Source organism: Lissotriton helveticus, chromosome 5_1, assembly GCF_964261635.1.
Source record: "Lissotriton helveticus chromosome 5_1, aLisHel1.1, whole genome shotgun sequence".
NCBI lineage: Eukaryota > Metazoa > Chordata > Amphibia > Caudata > Salamandridae > Lissotriton > Lissotriton helveticus.
In genome coordinates, this window is record NC_136065.1 from 73,497,712 (window position 1) to 73,520,016 (window position 22,305).

The window sequence follows — 22,305 nt, forward strand, 5'->3', positions numbered from 1 at the left end:
CAGGTTTGACAGGCATCTCAGATCCGGTCTGGGTTTTCATAGCAGACGACAGACGAGGAGAGGAGCGCAGAGGAGCAGCAGCAGCGGAGCAGCGGAGCTCCGAAAAGCCAAAAGAAGCCCAGTAAAATGCCACAGTAGGCCCCACGGCACCCACAGCTGGAAGCGCCAAAGCGGGGGGGGGGGGCTTCAAGATTTTTGGAACTGGCGTGAGGCCGGTGGCCGGAGGAGGAGGCTTGGCAGAGCAGAGGTGTAGCGGCGGATCAGCGGCATGGAGGGCGGAAAACAGGCTAGAAACACTGTGGCAGCGGCTCGGTGACCCTGAGACAGTGGTCTTAGCTTGGTGGAGAGGGTCACGAGAGCTGCTGAAGCCGAGTGAGCTGTGTGAGCCAAATGAGCTGCGATCCCTGAGCGAATAGAGCAGAGGTGAGCTGGGGAGAGAACGGGCTTGCAGCAACCCCCAGCCACCCTCAGCAATCCAGCGACCCCACCAACTCCAGCAGCCACAGCAATTGAGTAAACCTCCAGCATTGACCCATCTTGCCCATTATTGCCTGGATTTCCTGGAAGTGCCCCTCAGTATCGGAAATAAGCAGGAAAGTTATAATTTAACTCTTTAGCAATTTTACCAACTTCATGTAATTATAGCAACTTGAATAACTTGAGGAAATCCACAGCAAGCCTCAGCTTAGCACAGCACTGTGGCTCTGGCAGTGAGAGTGGCAGGAGCCAGAGCTAGCACAAGTGAGAGTCGGTGGACTACTAAGGGTCAGCAGAGATAGCAGCAACAGCAACTGCTACAACACAGCTAAAACAGAGAGAAGCACCAGGTATTGAGCACGGCAGACATTAGTGGCTGACAGTAAGTGAGGCCCGGTGAGGCTGCGGAAGCGGTCCAACTAGGTTGGACTTAGCTTGCGGCTCACCAGTGTGCCCTGCTCTGGTGCATTCAAGGGGAAACAATCCAAACAACTCAAACTTACCAATACTTCAACAAGGAGCATGAGATCTGGGAAAGTTCATCAGGAGACTACAGGCAAAAGTAAAAAAAAAAAAAAAAAAAAAACTTTCATAACAGGGGCCAGTAAAAAGCCAAAAAAGAAAAGCCCCCAGATGGAGAGAGAGGCTAGTTTCAGCTCCGACGCTGGAAATAACAGCCCTCAGTCCTGGTAACCACACTGGTATCCAGAAATTGTTATTTTTAAAGGACCCAATGGCCGCCATCTACGCACCAACCTTAGAGACAGTCCAGCTGCCTAGTCCAATTGCACCAGACATTAGGGTTAATATTGGGCACTTTAATCCAGGAACAACGGGCCAACAGGAAAAGCGTGCATCTATCACCATTAAAACAAGTCCTCTTTCTGTACAGCAACAGTCAAAAATCAATAACACGCTAGAAGTAAATTCAGCTTTACAGAAATCAATCACAGAAATTCCAGCAGGTAGGTTGGTAACTGTAACAGCCCAGGTACGCCAAATCAATCCCTCAACAAAATAAAGTAATTGGAAAAGGCGCAAACGAGGAAAATAAAAAACGAGAACATCGAAGGAAAAACAAACAAATCAGTTGAACAGGTAGCTCTTCTGGATGATGCCTGGTCAAGCTCATTTTCCCCTCCAATGATGCCAACTTGTTACACATACTGGAAACCAATAAACAAACATAGGAAACACCGAAGGAAGCAATACAAGGGAATAACTCGTCACTGGCTATTGGGAAGGGAGCACTGGGAGGAGCAGGAATGGTGGTATCTACGCCGTCAATTCCTAATCTTTAGGTGTGCCTACAATTACATAGATTAATCCTAATTTACTTTTATTATTGTCCATTTCAAAGCTTTGGTGTAAACAGTTTGTGAACTAAGACTATATATGCCTATTTTGTTGCTCACTGTTCCTATATAAAAAAAATCAATGCAATCCTTAGTCTTTACACAGTATTGATTGTTCACCTCTGGTCCGCTCGTGTGCATCAGCTGAAACAGAAAGAAATCAATCACATTAGGATTGAGGATATAACCAGCTGATGAGAGCAGCAGGCACCGAAGATCGCACATCACGGTACTGGATAAGCAGGACATGCCAAGAAATGGAGGCTCATGCGCACAACACCCTGTAACACGTGTTACAGATGAATGAGACTAAAGACCTAGGGGGTCCTTAGGATGACGGGCGGACTTTGCCCGCCTGCCATCCTCCCGGGGGTTGGGACCGCCTGCCATAAGGGCGGGGGTCCTGTGGGGGGTATTAGGATGCGCACAGTGGCGGGCGCATCCTGCATTTTTAACCTTGTGGCGGGCGGTGCACTCAGCATCGCCCGCCACAATGCCAAAAATGCATGTATGCATTTGCATACACAAACGTGCCTGCCGCTTTGTGTATGCAAATGCTGGGGGTGCACCCCCCCACCTCACCTTCACCCGGGGGCCAAGACCGCATGCCTTTCCGTGGCGGCAATGCCGCCACGGAAAGGCATCAGTTTGGGCCCAGACTAATATGGCTGGCGGTGTCAAACAAACACCGCCACCATATTAAACCTTTTCTGCACCAATTGCAATGCGACCGGGGCGGAAAAGCGGCGGACTGTCTTTCCGTCCGCCGTGGACCCCCCAGCCATCCTTGGCCATGTGGCGGGGGGTCATTTCAGTGCGGATGGCAGGAGGATTGCCCCCGCCAGGCCGGCGGAGGCTACCGCCAGCCTGGCGGGGGCAATCCGACCGCCATCCTAATGGGCCCCTTAGTGCCTGGTGAAAGCGTGCACTGACGGCTGGTAGTGTGTGTGTGCCTGGTGAAACTTTCTACTGCACGAATAATTTTAAGTGTTTTTATAATGATGTTTTAGGAATCTTTGAAATCTGTGTTGCAATGGTTTTAATTAACTATGCAAATACAAAAACAACAAAAAAATAGTGCATTGTGCTTAATGACTGAGAAGCTATTATCCCTGCGTCCAGACAATTCCTTACCAGACACAGCAATCACCTGCGTAAATTTAAATCAACCGAAGCAATCCGATTATGTAACAAATTAAAAAATCTGGAAGACTACTGATTATAGATCAGTATGTCAATAAATATTGGGTGCAAGATCTGCTTTGGAGAGCTCAAATACTATATGATTATGAAGACAACAGAAATCATTCTACTTCATGCATAAACGCACAGACTATTGAGAAACTGACCAGAGTTTTGGTAAAAGGGGGATTTGAGGTGAAGGGCAATTCTAGACGAAGATGATTTTTTAAATTCCACGTGGCAATAAGCCACTTGCTTCCAGATGGCTCTAACTTTAGCGACAGTCCCTCTTTGCACCAGTGAGGCTTTTGACTAAAAATAAGAGGGTTAAGCTCCAGAAATAATGACAGGCAGAGAGTAAATTCAAATTCTTTTTAAAATTAAGTTCATAAGCAGGTTCTCCCTGAAGTCTGTAGATGGGTTTTGGCAGGCGCGTGAATAGGAATGTGAGGGGTAAAGAGTGGCATGCTAAATGCGGGTGATTAATGTAGTATGAATGACCTACTGTTCATAAAGGCCCCTAAAAGCAACTCAATGCTTCTACCAAGCAATGCCCAATCTTCCTCGCAAGTCGTAAAATACCCCACGTGTCTGAAGCGGAAAGATATAGTCACACTTAATCTCAGGACTATCAATTCAATCACAGTTCACCCGTACGTAAAATACACACCTGCCAGCCACAACTTCAATACCCGTAACCGCACAATATTTTAGACAGAATTACTTAGGTAAATTAGCAACGTTCATTAAACGCCATGCTAAAACGCATTATTTTTTTCTCCTAACTAACATAGACTTTGGGAGGGAGGGGGGCAAGCCAAACCGAGACAAATTTGTTGTGTGTGTAAAAGGCCGCTTTATTGGAACATGTGCACATCACAATGATAAAAACTGGCAACTGCCTTACAAAACTAAAAACTCACTATACATAAAATAACTGATCCCCTGTTCCCCCACCCCTACGATCCCCACATCAAATCCCCCACCCTGTCGATAACAATAATAACATCACATAACAACAATATTACATTTACATATCTTGCCCTCCAATGACCCAAACCCCTACCTGCCTAAGTGCAACTGTGACTAACAAACCTCTAATCTAAACTTAGCATACCTGCCTAACCTTTCCCTGCCCCTGCTCACAAACTACCAACATTTAACTAAAAACTTCTGCCAATCTTGGCAAACTTTAAACAACCCCGCCTGCACCTGTTCCAAGCGACAAATATACAATTAGCAAAGCCCCTATGTACCTGTCCCAAAAAAACGGCCCATATAGTAAAAACAACCAGAATAACTAAACTCCAAAAAACAAAAAATAGAGGGTGAGAGGGAGGGAAAAAACGCTATCTCCTACTACGCTCCCAGCCACCAGGTCACCAAACCTAAAATGGTGGCTGGGAGCGCACCGAGTCCTCAGATATAGCCTTGGGCTATCAAACCCCAATGGGCTACAATTGGGCTATATCCAAAGAAGTCCAAATCACAAAATGGCTGCTATTCAGCTCACCCCTCACCAAGTTCGGCTGCCCCCAAACCCCTTGGCAGGGAGGGGGGCAAACCAAACCAAGACCAATTTCTTGTGTGTGTAAAAGGCTGCTTTATTGAAACAGGTGCACATCACAATGATAAAAACTGGCAACTGCCTTACGAAACAAAAACCTCACTAATCACATGTAACTGATCCCCTGTTCTCCCCCCCACCCCTACGAGCCCCACATCAAATCCCCCACCCTGCCAATAATAATAATAACATTAAATAACAACCATATTACACAATATTGCATTTACAAATCCTGCCCTCCAATGACCCAAACCCCTACATGCCTTTATGCAACTGTAACTACAAAACATCTATTCTATACATAGCAGGTTTGACAGGCATCTCAGATCCGGTCTGGGTTTTCATAGCAGACGACAGACGAGGAGAGGAGCGCAGAGGAGCAGCAGCAGCGGAGCAGCGGAGCTCCGAAAAGCCAAAAGAAGCCCAGTAAAATGCCACAGTAGGCCCCACGGCACCCACAGCTGGAAGCGCCAAAGCGGGGGGGGGGGCTTCAAGATTTTTGGAACTGGCGTGAGGCCGGTGGCCGGAGGAGGAGGCTTGGCAGAGCAGAGGTGTAGCGGCGGATCAGCGGCATGGAGGGCGGAAAACAGGCTAGAAACACTGTGGCAGCGGCTCGGTGACCCTGAGACAGTGGTCTTAGCTTGGTGGAGAGGGTCACGAGAGCTGCTGAAGCCGAGTGAGCTGTGTGAGCCAAATGAGCTGCGATCCCTGAGCGAATAGAGCAGAGGTGAGCTGGGGAGAGAACGGGCTTGCAGCAACCCCCAGCCACCCTCAGCAATCCAGCGACCCCACCAACTCCAGCAGCCACAGCAATTGAGTAAACCTCCAGCATTGACCCATCTTGCCCATTATTGCCTGGATTTCCTGGAAGTGCCCCTCAGTATCGGAAATAAGCAGGAAAGTTATAATTTAACTCTTTAGCAATTTTACCAACTTCATGTAATTATAGCAACTTGAATAACTTGAGGAAATCCACAGCAAGCCTCAGCTTAGCACAGCACTGTGGCTCTGGCAGTGAGAGTGGCAGGAGCCAGAGCTAGCACAAGTGAGAGTCGGTGGACTACTAAGGGTCAGCAGAGATAGCAGCAACAGCAACTGCTACAACACAGCTAAAACAGAGAGAAGCACCAGGTATTGAGCACGGCAGACATTAGTGGCTGACAGTAAGTGAGGCCCGGTGAGGCTGCGGAAGCGGTCCAACTAGGTTGGACTTAGCTTGCGGCTCACCAGTGTGCCCTGCTCTGGTGCATTCAAGGGGAAACAATCCAAACAACTCAAACTTACCAATACTTCAACAAGGAGCATGAGATCTGGGAAAGTTCATCAGGAGACTACAGGCAAAAGTAAAAAAAAAAAAAAAAAAAAAACTTTCATAATAGGGGCCAGTAAAAAGCCAAAAAAGAAAAGCCCCCAGATGGAGAGAGAGGCTAGTTTCAGCTCCGACGCTGGAAATAACAGCCCTCAGTCCTGGTAACCACACTGGTATCCAGAAATTGTTATTTTTAAAGGACCCAATGGCCGCCATCTACGCACCAACCTTAGAGACAGTCCAGCTGCCTAGTCCAATTGCACCAGACATTAGGGTTAATATTGGGCACTTTAATCCAGGAACAACGGGCCAACAGGAAAAGCGTGCATCTATCACCATTAAAACAAGTCCTCTTTCTGTACAGCAACAGTCAAAAATCAATAACACGCTAGAAGTAAATTCAGCTTTACAGAAATCAATCACAGAAATTCCAGCAGGTAGGTTGGTAACTGTAACAGCCCAGGTACGCCAAATCAATCCCTCAACAAAATAAAGTAATTGGAAAAGGCGCAAACGAGGAAAATAAAAAACGAGAACATCGAAGGAAAAACAAACAAATCAGTTGAACAGGTAGCTCTTCTGGATGATGCCTGGTCAAGCTCATTTTCCCCTCCAATGATGCCAACTTGTTACACATACTGGAAACCAATAAACAAACATAGGAAACACCGATGGAAGCAATACAAGGGAATAACTCGTCACTGGCTATTGGGAAGGGAGCACTGGGAGGAGCAGGAATGGTGGTATCTACGCCGTCAAATCCAACCCACAGAATCGAGCAACAGGTAAACGCTCAGGAGGAAGGAAGTTTTTTAACGAAAATAAATCAATTAAACTTGTCATACCCAATAACAATTTCATCTGTTAGTAGGATTGACCAAGGGTCTAGGGCATCAGGAAAATTCCTTGAAGATTTTCAAACGGCACCATGGAGTAAAACTCTGCTAAGCACATTGAAACAAGCAATTAGGGTACCGAATTTTCAAAATTGAAGTTCAGATAGACCTTATAAACTTAATCGCCGGTTACATTTCAGGCATCAACAGCAAGCTGGACTTAATTGCCTCCCTTCTAACGCACAGGGGAAACCTGGAGTCACAAACAAGTAATCCCTAACAGCAGCTCAACTGCGGCTGTGGCAAAATAATCGATAAATTGGTAAATCTGCCCAAAATATTAATGGATATCTTAGGGGCAGTTCAATCAATAATTAAGTTCAAACAAACAAGGGGAACCCAAAAGGAAGCATAGAAAAAGGAGCCAGCTAAAGACAAAAATACAATCAAAGGGACATATATTAATGATAAGGAAGAAGAAGATCAAGTGGAAACAGAGGAATGTCCCGAAACAAGGGACCATTAAATTTAAGTTACACAGAGCACCATTGACACCTCGAACATTGCAAAACCCACAAAAAGGCAAAGAAAACACACCAGAAAGGGTAGGTCTAAACATAACAATCAACCTACCATTAATTCAGAGAAAAACTTCTCAATTTTGGCAAATCAAACTATACAAAGGAAAGAAGTCACATTGGAGGATTCAATAACAGTCTCAGACCAATCAAACCATACAATGAACTTTGATAGATTTAACACAAAGCAAAATGCTTTGAGCCATTTTGTCACCATTAATCAAGAGAAGACGAATTGGGTTCTTCATACAACAACTAACCATTGATTGACACACACGACTAGACTTGAAAAAAGGTGAATAGAACAAATCCAACTAACTGAAAAGGGTGAAGGGGCAGAAAAAAAATTGCAGGTCCAATCAAGAACTACTCCAGAGGGTGACAGAGGTACAAACACCCAGAAGGAAAGAGGAGGGTCTAAAACGAGAAAAACTGAGAAGTAGGGAAAAAACACCAGGTAAAAAGGCGTACGATGAAATGAATAATAAAGAACAAAGTATCCAGAACTCAATAAAAGTCATAATAAATAGTAAAGGTAGAACATGTAGGCTTCCCCTCACCAAACAGCAAATTGAGCCAAAACAGCCATTAACATTTGTACTTCATTTATTTAAAATAACCAGCGGTAACTTTCACCAACCAACCAATAACGTTTGCATTAGCTATGCAGCACAAACTGAAGCATTACAGAATTACTTTACATTGTGAACAAGTGCTATCAAGAGTTTAGCTTCTCTCCGAGATCTGACAGACCACCTCCATTTTCCATGGTTTCCTTTCCAAAGCACTTGTGCATGCTGTGCCAGTGGACTGCCATTTCCGCAGGTTCAGTACAAGTGGCATCGACGTGCAATGGGAATATTCCATTTAAATAACATTTTTTTTTAAAAACTGTGCATCGCCTCTATTACCAGGTCTATGGAGCGCCAGGAAGGGACACATGCTTAGACTGTAATCATCAGCTGAAGTGCTAGGTATCCATTACAACTTAACTTTCGAGCTACGCAACAAACCAACAGGTTCCATCCACTTCACGTTCACCTGTACAGCCTTTTTCAAAAGTTAGGCTGGTTCAAATTATATCAAACCAGCACAGGCGATCTAGAACACCAGTTGTTAGTTAAATAAAACATATATCAGAATATGCTTCCTTCTTGTGCCAAAACCAAAAATTGGATTGCACAAAATGGAAACAGCACAGGCCACATTGTGAACCTGAATATGGACCTACTAGTTTAGTTCTATGCTATCTTCTACTGTAAGTCAACTAGACCAGGTTCATGATTTTGAACAGGTAACTGCAAACACTCTGACACGATCTGGATAAAGGACTGGCTCCATCGCAGAAGCTAGTGGCAGTTTACACATTGAAAGGCTCCATCCACTGTGCCAATTTGGACCAAGTTTTTAAGCGGCACTGAACCTGGTGTTGATTTCTGTCACAAACATCAAACACCCAGGCATTTAACTGCAATTTCATCCCTGCCCACCCCCAAAACCTCTAGATTTCAGGCGACGTCTGCCATTGATCTCCACCCCCCACACTTTGGATGTCAGGCTTTGATTTTACTATAAAACACTACACTAAAAATACAAATGTAACCTTTAGGGTTAACAATTAGAAAACGGCAACACTATTCAATGGCCATTTAATATTTAAGAGGACACCATGGCGACAGAGACTCCAAGCTCCACTCAGCATGTGATTGAAATACAAGCACACTGCTTCCAAAAAGGACCCACTATTGCAAACATTGATAATTGCATTTAAAATACAGCAGCATTTCTTTCAGTCATATTTAAAGGTTTTCTTTACAAACAGTTACAGGACCTGGATGAACCCCATTTACTTCCAGGTAACTTTCCGAATTTTAGACAGCAAACTCCTTACAATACTGCCTCTGGACCCTCAATGGTAACATGTATTCAGCCATGTCAATTTTTAAACTGGAGTTGTGCTCAATTTACTCATCTATAAGATATACAAACAATCGATTTCAGAGTCTGGTCACAGGCAATGATACTAAGGCACATTACAGCCACATGCATATGTAACAACGCATTGCGTTCAGACCAAACATTGCATCACATTGCCCTGCAGAACACATATTCAATGCAGGTCAATCTTTTCTAAACATAAATCCCTGAATAGTCCTAAGATTCTGTTAAAAATAAGTTTTTACAAATAGTAAAAACATTGCTAATGCATTTCGTTTAGTAGAAATTGACTGGAATCCCCACTTGAAAAAATAGGTAAATTTGCAGTGCAAAAATCTCTTGCCTGGTCTACTACCACTAAAATACCTTTTCCATAATACCCCTTCAAAATAGAGAGATTCAAACTCAAATGAAAACATTGGCAATGTAAAATGTTTGCTCATCCAACGGATAAGTGTAGGCCAGATTTCCTTCTAGAAAGGATCATTAGCATGGACGTTTTATTCATTCAAGTTAGCGCTTAGTCTTTCAAGGTAGTATCAAAGTACCAGCCTAAATCATCTTACTCCGAACATTGGAGTCTGCAGTACAAAGAAGTCTGTTTGGATCAAACTGTGATGAGCACGACATGAAATGCAAACAATACATACAGATTTTGAATAAATACCATTCCCCAATGCAGAAGCATTTATAGCAATTTGGTATTTGTACATGGTGCATCATTGTTAAGGTCCCAAATGCTTACTACACGTTTTTGCCTAACAAAAAATTGGTACAGTTTTGTTGTACCTTGGAGCACATGAATGCGATTGTAAGAATACAAAGAAATGTTGGTTATTTGAGGTACTCCAGAATTTCCTATGGTTATAAAATATAGTCTAATCTGTTAACCTGCTCCACCCCAAAAAAGTGTTGACTCTTAATTACAAAAAAGAAAACCAACGTTCTGAGTTATTCCAGATGGACGCTTCACTCTACTTGTCCCTTTTGGAACAATTTGTCTTACCAATGACGCAAAGACAGATTTATCCAAGTATAACAGAGTGTATTGTCTGGGAGTTTGGAGTGGACTGAAAGCACCAAATGTGGACTATGTGGGTGCACCATAACTTCATTGTATCATGAAGCCTGCAGCAGGTGGATGGCGAGGTGGTGGTCTATTGGGGATTGGAGGATATTGGGCCACAAATGGATTTGGATACCCTGGCTGTACCGCCTGATTTGATCGAGGTGGAAGAGGTGGGTAGGGACAAGATGAATAAGGAAGGCCGGCCGGGCCTTGTCTCATTGCTGCAGTAAACGGAGTAGGATAGGCCCCTGGTTGGGTCGCTGGTGGTGGTGGTGGCACTGCTCTTCGAGGAATGACAGATGGTGGATTGTTTAATTCTGAATGGTAAGGTGCCTGAGGTGCAGAAGTCACTGTGGGCTGCCTTGGCTGTGATTGCACTGGAGCCTGTGCAAGTCTCTGTCCTTTAAGCACGATATCCTGAAGTTTTTCAATTTTCACACATCGTAAATGGACCAGTTTACGCTTAATTTGATATTCATCAATAAAGGAATCCAGTGGTATTTCACCATCAAGGACATTTTCTGCCATATTCTCTGTCTCTTCTTCAATCTTAGCACCCTCTGTTTGAAGAAGGGCCAACAGTGTCTCCAAGGAAGCATTGCTGGACTGCTAGTCTAGCTTTGTTTTCTTTATCTGATGTGCTTCAAAAAGGACCTGCAGCTCTTGATATTTTTGGGTAAGAGTAGCTTTTAGACTGTCCAGTTGTGGTTGGTACAAAAGATTTTCTTCTACCAGGCTGCGGTTTCCACCAAGGGTCATATCTTTGGTGAGCTGCATGTTTTGAACCTCGTCCATCTCCAGGCTGATTTCGCAAAGCTTCTCCTCGTCCTCCAGGAGCTCGTTCAGCTGTGTCATGGTCAGGCCGCTGAACTTGCTGAGATCCACGGCCATGGTACTGCCTGGAGCTTCCACTGGTGCCTCCTCCGGAGCCTCCCGCCTCCTCCTATCCGCAGCCCGGGCTATTAACATTTAAAGAATTTGGAAAATCAGAGCAAGATTTAAATGAAGTAAGCAAGCCGGCCACAACACACGAAAAGTTCATTAAAGAACAAAGCGGCCAAGAAATCCATGTTGACAATGAAATCTCTAACAACCAAAATGTTGAAGTAGAAAAAGATGACATTTTGGGAATCACCACTTGCCTTGAAAAGAAAGGCAGAGAGAATACCTTAAAACTGACATTTGTGCCAGAATATTCCACAAAAGGAAGGCAAGATAAACTAAACCGAGGGAACCTGTTAAGGTTGTTTAAAGGAATTCCAGAACTAAAAGGAATATCTTCGCAAGATCTTTTAGCTGTGGAATTTAACCATACTACAGATACCCCAGACGTTAAAGAGACCCTGACAACCTGGTCCTGAAAGGAAAAAGTGGACAGGACATATGCAATGAGATCAACATTTGAAGCCTGGGGAATCTAAGTCCCCAGAAATGCCCAAGGTACCCTTACCCCTTCCTAATAAATCATACAAATCAAACAATGGAATACACATCGGGAAGAAATCAAAAAACATGTCAACGCGGCACCCGTTCTACCACGCCACCAAGGCCATCCAATTCAAACAAGGTCAATGTAATAGTGAGTCAATCAAACTTTGAACACCAAATAGGTGATAGCATGGATTGGTCATGGGTGCCAAAAGCACTAAGCAACACGCGTACCTAATAAACAGTCAAGATTAATCTTGAATGACAAAATGCGGGGCAGCTAGTTCAGGCTAATGGGCACGATTTAATGGAAGCCCGAAGGCATGACCGTGTCCTTATGTATGGGAGCCAAGATATGATCAAGATCTGTTCAAGGAATGTCCATGGCTTTAAAAATATGGGTCATGACCATGAAACTCTGTTTTTTCTTGAACAACAAGACCTAATATTGCTCTAAGCAACATGGAACATGAACCCAGTATCAATAGCGGGTTATATAGAACATCACACCCTAGCAGAAAGATTCTCAATCTTTGGTCACCCGAGAGGAGGTTTATCAACATACATATCACAAAAACCTGTTTGGCAAACAGAAGAACTAGATGCTGGGGTAAACTGGTTGCAAGTTATAAAACTTACCGGAAAGCTTCATTCTAACAAATTAAATTGGCAATTAATACTAGTCAACGTATATGTATATGTTCATCCTGCAAAAAAGAATCAGAAAGAAAAATTTACAATACTAATGAAAAATACGCTGCATAAATCACATGAACCCTGCCCCTGCATCATCTCAGGAGACTTTAATAGTAACCTAATAAAAAACAAACAGAAAAAAAGAAAGAGACAGGAGGACTGGGGATTCCAAATACTAACACTAGAGTTAGAAAGCCATGGTCTGTCAATCCTGAATGGTAACACAACAGGGGATATGCCAGGTGCCATAACACACAAGTGGAAAAATTCGATCTACAATAGACTTCACCATCACCAGCAGTAATCTTGTCCCAAGAATAGTGTCATTCCAAGTTCACCCACGCATAGAAAGTGAACACTTCCTGCATATTACAAACATCAACATTGCCCTTGCTCAGGTCCAAAAAATAAACGCATTTGTACAACACGCAGAAAAGTTTAACCTGCGGAAATTTAAATGGTGTGGATTAGATATGACGACCATATGGGACACACTTAAGGAATATGTGAGTCAAATAGGGTCCCAACAGAAGAAAAGTGACTACAAAGTTGGGAATATTTGTGCCTTGTCCTCATCCGAAAATTTCCAGCCATCAACGGAAGCAAAAAAAGAATAGACACCAGGAAGGAGCCATGGTTTAACCTCTCTTTACGAGATGAAAAGAGAAGGATTACAAAAGAGGTGCAAATCCAAGCCATAGCGGCAAAAATGGGTAGGAAAACAGACAAGGGCAAACTGAAGGAATTACAGAATTAATACAAGAAGATGCTGAGGAAAGCAAAAACATCATACAAAGAAAGAATCTGGACAAAACTACTGTGGGCAAGTAAATTACCAAATAGTAGGGAATTCTGGGGCATCATAAATAACTTGACAAAGGGTTTAAAACTACAACAAGAAGCAGGAATCAGTGAAAAAATCTGGATACAGCATGTACAAAATAGGTACAGAAGTACATAGCGCGATAAGTGGGCTATTGCACAGAATTATCAGAATGATCAGAATTATCGCAAGATCAAAGACCAGATGTAGAAAAAAACACCGGACTGCCGCCCCAGCCAGAATATAAAGACCTAAGACAAGTGACAAGCTCCAACGATTCAAATGACCTGATCGACACTAAGCAATTAAGAGGAATAATAAAACGATTAAAAACCGAGGGTGCGGCAGACTCGAATGGGCTCCCCAATGCACTATTTAACCATGCCAAGGATTTTTGAGCCGATTATCTCACGCCGCTTTTCAATCAGATTTAAGGACAGAACAACATCCCCAAATCTTGGAAAGGGAACATCATTCACCCAATAGTTAAACAGGGAGATCATAATAAGCCTGAAAACTACAGATTGATATCGTTGATCGACGTAGAGGCTAAATTATATGGATCCTGCCTACTACTTCATCTTCAAGAATGGATGGATGAAATTAACATAATCCCCACGTTTCAAACGGGTTTTAGACCAGGGATGGGCCACCTAACAAACTTGGCAACTCTCGAACTTTTAACTGAAAAAGCGGCAAAAAAGAAAACACGGTTATTTGCATGTTTTGTCGACTTGAAAGCAGCATTCGACAGAGTAAACAGAAATCGTCTCTGAGAAAAACTAAGAGCTTGGGGATTGCCGAGTAAATTACTGGACGCAATAATAGCCCTACACAGTGAAACCTGGGCAAGAGTGAAATTAGGCGATGGACATAGTACCACCGCCAGCATCTACACACAGCAAAGCCTAAAACCAGGCTGAGTCCTGGCCCCAAGCCTATTTAATTTGTTCCTGGCAGACATCATTAAATACACGCACGAAGCCGATGTCATCCACCAAACTTGTCTAAAGAGCCAATTCCTTTCTTACAGTATGCAGATGATATTTTGGTGTTGAGCCAAAGCCCGATCGGATTACAAAGAGCGATCATTAACTTAGTAACTTATTTAGACCAAGAATATTTGGAACTAAATTAAGAGAAAACTAAGGTTGTTTGTGTGGTAAAGAGGTTGAACTGTTAAACAAACTCCAGATGAAGGTTTATAAGGCTCTGTCAACCTACCAAAGTCTGTCTCCCAAGCTCAGGTTCGGTTGGAATTCGGACTTCAGAATCTGAAAATCTGGCTTCGTGAAGTTATGCCATAAATTTCGCTCATCTGTGCCGGGGTCATTGAATAGTCTATGCTGAAAAGAAATTAAAAACCAGATAGATCAAGACATTCCAAATTCATGGGGAGCCCATCTGAGATGTTTGTAAATTGGTAAATAACTTAGCAAAGAAGAAGTCTTTCTTAGAAGATAAAATAACAACTTCCAAACGTCGGCATGGGTGGACTGTGATTAACTCTTACACATCAATAAAGCCTCAGGCTTACTTAGTAACCAATTTCAGCGCTGAGCTAAAAAAAAGCTTTATAGATTACGGGCTGGGCATGCATGATTCAAAAGACCTACAGCCATCCTGGAAAAGCAACCAACAAGCAGCACACTGTCGCCTATATGGTTATTGTAATGAAACACTTACTCACCTGCTGCGTGCTTGTCCCACAGTCAAGAATTTGAGGAGACTGCTTTTAAAACCAATTTTTAATTAATTTAACATTCTCACATGCAGGCAAGCCGTGATAATTTGGTTGGAAGGGTCCTCTATACTCTTGGCCTGCCGGGGCGGAAAATATCTGGCAAAAGTAAGAAAACTTTTACGGCAAGCCGATTTAGAGGAAACTAAAAAAGTATGAATAAGGTCGGCATGGGTTTAGTTCAAGCATGGTAGCACTTCACAACCCCATGTAACAAGCATACTACAAACCTAACCAATCATGGGACAATTCGAATAATAGAAAAATTGTAGTTGCTTAAATTTTAATGTAAATTTCTGCATCTTTTTATAGGCACATTTTATCTTAACAGGACCTACTTAATTTATTTATTGGACAAATTCAGTCGTTGAGTTCCTTGAAAAATCTGAATAATAGAACTTTTGAAGTTTGGTCAAATTCTTAGTTAACATCTTACGTGCATCATTAATGTTGTTTGGATTTTTTAAATCGCATAGCTCATTGCTATTGAGTGGTATTTACTTGGAGTTTTTTTTACCAATCATGTATGTCTAATATTTTAATTGTAACAATTTTAGGTAATCATATACAAAAAACTATTGACTTGACTTGACTTTTCTAAACTTAGCATACCTGGTTACCCCTTCTCTGCCCCTGCTCACAAACTACCAACACTTAACTAAAAACTTCTGCTAATCGTGGCTAACTTGATACAAACCTGCCACCCAGGAAAAGGTGGGTGATTAGCAACACCTGATTCTCTCTTACTGTGACCCTGCTCTTTGACAACATTGTCACCAGTAGCCCCAACATTTGCTGCTTTTTGTCAGCTGAAAGGCGGGCCTCCATCAATTAAGAGTCCAACTCAATACCCAAAAAACAAAGAGCCGTACAGGGCCCCATAGTCTTTTCCGGCGCCAAAGGCACCCCAAGTTCCCTAATGATCTCTTTGAACCTGTCCAGAGCTTCCTGGCAGTCCATGGAGTCTGAGGCGCCCACAAAGAAAAAGTCATCCGGGAAGTGTGTTACCAGCTGGTGACCCATCCGCTCTGAGAACAACCACTGAAGAAACATGCTAAAGCACTCAAATAATGGCCAAGACATAGAACAGCCCATCGGTAATGCTTTGTCCATGTACCAGTTACCATTGAAATGTATGCCCAGAAGATCCCAATCATCTGGGTGGACTGGAAGTAAACACAAAGCTGACTTTATGTCACATTTTGCCATCTTCGCCATAGCGCCCGCAGTCACTACCACTGACATGGCCATGTCAACTGACAAATAAGAAACAGAACTCCCTTCCTGCTACGACAAATGCTGTATTAAACGGAATTGCCCTTGTTACTTTTTTTGGCACCACTCCTATGGGAGACACAATCAACTTTTCCAGTGGTCAATGATCAAAGGGGCCCGCCATGCCGCCCTCACGCTCCTCTTTGTCCAATTTCTTTTGCACTATCTTAGGGTGTTCTTTTGCCGATTGTAAATTGTCTCCCCACCTGCGCATCCTAGGTCCCCCATATCTTAGTCTAAAGCCCTCCTGAAACCCTGCCTGCAAATGCTCCGCAGCCTCCCGGTTGCCATAACCCTGTAAGGCTGCGATTAAGGTGTCTGTTCTAACCAGCGTACAAGCCCTTTGGCCCAGGCTCCTTAGCCCCCCCGCCCACCTACAAAAGGCTGCTGCTGCTGTCCACCTGCACTAAACCCCCCTGACTGCCACGGCTGACCCCCTTGTTGCTGCCTCTGCCCGCACCCGTAGCAGTTAACCAAGGCGTGTCTGCCTCCACATTTCAAGCAGTCATGCCGAAATCTACAAAACTCCCGGGTGCACATTCCCTTATTAAAATCCCAGCAGGCCCCCCCTGATCCAGTCTGTCATCTACCTGCATCGCCCACCCCACCCTGGGTAGGTCGCCCCTGAAAGGGCCGATACACGAGCGGAAGCCTTCTGGTCGTGAAAATAGTCTTACTTGCCCGGAACGACCCCATCGTGTGTTGCCACAGGTCTGTATCTAATTCTCCCCATTTTGCCTCAGTGTCGCTAGCCATGCGCGCCCTAAATTCCTCTTCGTATTGAGCCCATGCATAACCACCCCCATGATCTGGGCCTTCCTGATCACATCCCTGTACTTAAACAGTGCCACGCACCTCTCTGAGTATTTTTCACAGTACACACTTGCATATCAAAAAGGCCGCTGTCCAGTTCTCAATTGTGAGAGGCACCTTTGGCCGCTTGGCCAATTCGTACTCCTCTTTTGAACCCTCTTTCGCCTTTACTTCCCTATGCAGAAGTTTGAGCATCTAGACGTACTCGCACTTCCAGATCCTCTGCTTAGTAGCCAGCATTGAGTGCGCGCCCAAAGGCTTGGTTACTCCCATGTAAGGCAGCCGTGTTATTTTTAACTACTTGCTCTCTAACTTGTTATCTGACTCATTTGTCGTTAAGACCAATGTATCTTTTTTGGCTTTAACCTCGTCCCCTGGGCTCACTGATGCCTTACCTAAGTCCTCTGTGCCCACTCCCACGGTCTTAACATGGTCTTCTAGGGTCGTTCATGCCTTACCTGCGTCTTCTGAGCCCAGTCCTACAACCAAAACATACTTGACTTTCCGCAACCTGCCCCCCTCTTTCTCGCCCCCTCCAATCCCCACAGATACCATCAAAGGCCGCAATCCCCCAACCCACTGTTTACCTGGCTCTAAGGAGGATGCCCGTTGTCCTGCAGTCTGCCTTGCCAATGGAGCCAACCGTTCGTCCAACCTTAATGTCCGACCTGTAGGCTGTGCTGGGCGTTGTGACACCTGCAACACACTAGACAAAACATTACTCGGCCCCCTCACACCCTTGTCCTCACTGTCCTGTAACTCGCTCTCCTCAAGGCTGTCATCATTGTGATCTAACTCCTTGTCTCCCTGAATCCCCTTGCCCTCTCAACCGAAAGTGCAGACTGCACCCTCCTAGCAGAACGTAGATGCCTTTCGTCAGAGCTCCTGCGTCAGATGCCCCGTGATGCCGACGAGCCCGCCCGGGGCCTAGATATGCCAGCCGCGCTGTGATCCCACGCCGGTTCTGGGCATGCTGCACGATGCTCTACCCTCCCTTCACCTCGGCACCTTTGAGCCGCTCCCAGCTCTGCCAAGTCTGGAGCCCGCTGTTGCTCCACTGCCTGAAAGAAAAAGGAATGGTCTGGTGTGCTGGGACTACCTATCCTCTCTCATCCCAGCGCCTCTTCTTACCCGCCCCAGCGTACTAGCCGCACATGCCCGTCCCGCCCTACTAAGATCCACCGCTTCCTTCCCCTCCACCTGTTACCCCTCTTCATCGCTTCATTCCAAGCCCGCCGCGCCCCGACACCAGGCCCAACTGGGCCCGGCCCCTGCTCCCAAAGCTTCCCCCCAAACCCCACCCTACACCCCTCCTGGCCCCCGGCCCCACAGTCCCATGACCCCCTGCCCCCCTTTGACAAATACGCATCCACTTGGCCTAACCTGCCTACACCTCGCACCTCCTCATTCCAGGAGGTGAAACTATCCGGACCCTCCCGATTCCGGTCACCCCATCAGACTCCAGCTCCACAGGCAGCCCCTACCCCTCCTCCTCCAATCCCAGGGGCTACTATCCCCTACCCCACATCCTCTTTCTCCACAAAGCTACCCCCACACCCCGGGGACCCCAAACCTATATCCTCTTTCTCCCCCGCCCAGTATGTGTGGACCGGGCCAAATGATCCCTGCCCACCTCAGTACCTGTCCCACGTGGCCCCAAGCTGCCTATCTCCTCCTCTACCCATGGAGCTGCCCTGGACAGGAGGTGTCCATCTGGCAATGCCTCCACACCTGCCACTCCGAAGGAAAGGAGGCGTGTTGTGGTGAGCTGAGAGCAAGACTTGAAACGCACAGAGTCGGAGGTGAGGAAGAAGCTTTTCACATGGTCAAAGATGGCTCCTAGGCTTAAAATTAAAAAATCTCTGACAGGTCCTACCTAGCATTGGCAATGCTATAGGACTCGCATTTACGCAAGACCTATTGCATTGAAACAAGAGTGTGGGCGTGCGAGAATGGACAAACGCGAGTGCGTGGGGGCGAGAAGTCACGTACTTCAAGAGGGGGTGTGGGGGGAGACAGGGAAGAAAATAGTATTCAGAGTAAAGGGGCCAGTAGCCATGGAAGGATACAAATGATGACATGCTTGTCATAAGGAGGGACTAACAAACCTAAAACCAATCAGGAGGCAGCATTTAGGACCTAAGCCAATAAAAAAGATGGGCTGAGCTTCCACAAAGCTTCCACTCTATACTGAATACTGCATGCCTCGCAAAGCGAGCAACGCATGCGCTGCAACGCTAGGCTCGACCTAATGAGGTAGAGGTAAGGCGAAGAGTTAAAAAACAGGGGAAATACAAGGAGAAAGCAGTAAATTAAATGCGATGGAAAAGCAAGAGGGAGGCTCGCAAAAACTTGGGTGAAAAGCAAGGAGAAAGCAGCGAAAAAAGGGAAAAGCAAGTAGACGACCGGAGTAAAGAGTGATGCAGCAGCATGGGGAGAGCTGGGCCAGGGGCAATAATTAAAGGAGGACTTACTGCCTTATTGCCTGATGCTTCATAGACAAAATCAACATTTTTCACAAAGAGAGCTGTTGTATTCTCTTATTTGATTTATGTTTGCATGTCACTTTAATGGAGTACATTCTATCTTTGCTGATGTCATGATGCTCCTTGTAGCCTGGGCATTCTCTACTTGCCAGTTGCTCCTAAGCCTGGACTGGGAACACCTTATCCTCTGTATCTTCATTAAACTACTTATTCATCTATACTGCTTCCATGGCTACTATCTTCAGTTACATCAGATGGCGACGATTGGCTTGAGGGGCAAGTTGAATACAGAGTGAGTTTATTCTGGAAAACTCGACTGGTGGAAAAGAACCCATGCGGTGAAAATGTACAGGGAATGTACTACTGAGAGACGAAAATTCAACTACAAAAAGAAGACGAGTGAAGGAGAGTTGGCCTGGCCTTTGATCAACACAGAAAAGAAAAGCTAGACTGGGTACGTTAATCAGGCAAGCAAGCAGGGAGAGGCTGTAATCTCATCCAAGGACAATGTAAACTGAACGAAACGGAGAAAAGGGGACGATAATGAACGCATCTGGTTGCTAAAGCGGTGAGCGTGTAATTTCTAAAATAAGGAAATTGTCAGTTTGAATCGCCGAGATTTATTATATTCGCGTATGTTTGAACTGCCATCACTTAATTGAGCATCATTCAAATATCTCTCACGCGCAACCTTACCATAGTTCAGTGTCTCGGTCTCTTCGCTCTTCCTGACGTCGGAATTCGGGCTGACGCGGCACGTCAGCGTGGATAACGTCAACACGCATGCGCAGTGCGTGAAACAACGTGGCGGCCATTTTTGACTCCTCTTAGTGGTATCCTGGCAACGGAACGGAGAGCGTTTCTGCTCGCTTTCACTCTCTGACGAGTACTTGAGCTGACGTTTGTGAGGAAATAGACTAACGCTTTGTCAGTGAAAATAACCCTGCTTGCTACAACTTAGCGGAATTGACCCAGGAAGAAGACAGTGAGTAATAATTTATCTTATGTTCGTTTCACCGCGTTTGCATTAAGGCAGGAAAGAGAGAATAACAGGAGGAGGTATTTACGATATTACCTGTTAGGGAGGAGATATACCATAGTTTCGGAACAGAAGGAATATGGAGAACCCAAGTGTCATTGCACCTCCCATGTTTTTACAGTCAAGTGGGGAACCTCCAATAGAGTGGGATGAGTGGATTGACATTTTTGAAAATTATATAGAGGCGCTGGACGGCAAAGACTTCAGCGCAATAAGAAAAAAAGCTCTGTTATTAAGCGTGCTTGGAAAAGAGGGCCAACATTCCTTCAAATATTTGCCTTTAGGATTGAACCAAGATGGCAGGCCGATTAACAATGTTTACACTGAAGCTAAAGCGCGAATGAAGAAGCAATATTCGAAGGAAGTGAATATTGTCATGGCCAGACATAAATTTTATACGCAACCACAGCGGACTGATGAGTCTGTTGACCAGTTTGTGACTAGACTGTGCGAACTTTCCTTGAAATGCAATTTTGGCGAGATGCGTGACGAAATGATCAGAGATCAAATGATCGTCCAATGTAAGAACAAGAAAATGCAGGAAAAACTTTGGGCAGCGAAGAACCCCACCTTGCAAGCTGCTATAGATATTGCGAAGGTCGTTGAAGAGTCTACAGCTTGTATGAAGGAAATGGAGAAGAAGGAAATTGTAAAAGAGGGTGGTAGTGGATTGAATGTGTCGTCTGTTGCTCAAAGTGAGGTTGCAGTAATGAACTAGAAACCGTTGGAACTTAACGAAAGAATGGAAAAGAGAGGTTCAGGAGGATACAACAGCGGGGAGAGGGGAAGGTATCAAGTTAGAATGTGTAGCAGGTGTGTCAGTACTTATCATGGTGCAGATTACAAACGTTGTTTTGCCATTGATAAGGAATGTAGGAAGTGTGGAAAACGTGGTCATTTCTCAAGGATGTGCAAGACGTCTAATAATGACAAAGTTGCAATAGTTGATGCGAAGCGGGAAGCTAGTATGCAAGGCAATGTAGAAGGTGCTAATAAAATCTTATGTTTAAGTGAAATGAACGCATTCCAAGGGGAGGCTGGTAGGAAGAATAGACCCAAGGCAACCTTCGGCATCAATAATAAAGTGGTTGAATTGATGGTGGATCCGGGTTCATTTTGGACCATAGTTCCAGAATCAATGTTCAGGGAAAATTGGGAGGGTACTGCCTTATTCCCAAAAGATATCTGTCCCTGTGGTTACCAAGGGGAATGCATTAATTTATTGGGGTACATGGAAGCTGTGATTGAGTTTCAAGGACGCTCTATTCATGGGAAAGTTTACGTTGCAAGTTCTGGTCCTGCAATATTAGGTTGGGGTCATCAGTATGACCTTCATATTGTCATTGATCCCAGAGCAAGTCAACAAGTGATGGTTGTGGATATGATGACTGCTGAAGTGATAGTTGAAAGTATGCCAGACTTATTTGCTGAACGCATTGGAGAATTGAAAGGGTATGTCCACAAAATTGTGCTCAAGGAGGGTGCAGTTCCGATGCAGCACAAAGTGAGGAAAATACCATTTATTGCTAGACAGGAGGTGAGGAAGTTGTTGGATGATATGCTCAGTAATGGTGTGATTGAGCAGATAGAAATATCTCCGTGGGTTTCGCCTGTAGTGATCACGACAAAATCTGATGGCAAATTTAGGTTCTGTGTGGATCTTCGCACACTCAATCAGAATATCGTTGTAGAC

At 44.7% G+C, this 22,305-nt stretch overlaps 1 pseudogene; it reads right to left on the reverse strand.

Annotated features, from left to right (window-relative positions):
- Positions 1-10,353: 10,353 nt before the first annotated feature.
- On the reverse strand, positions 10,354-11,202 carry LOC144752969 (vacuolar protein sorting-associated protein 37B pseudogene; annotated as a pseudogene).
- Between the last annotated feature and the right edge of the window lie 11,103 nt (positions 11,203-22,305).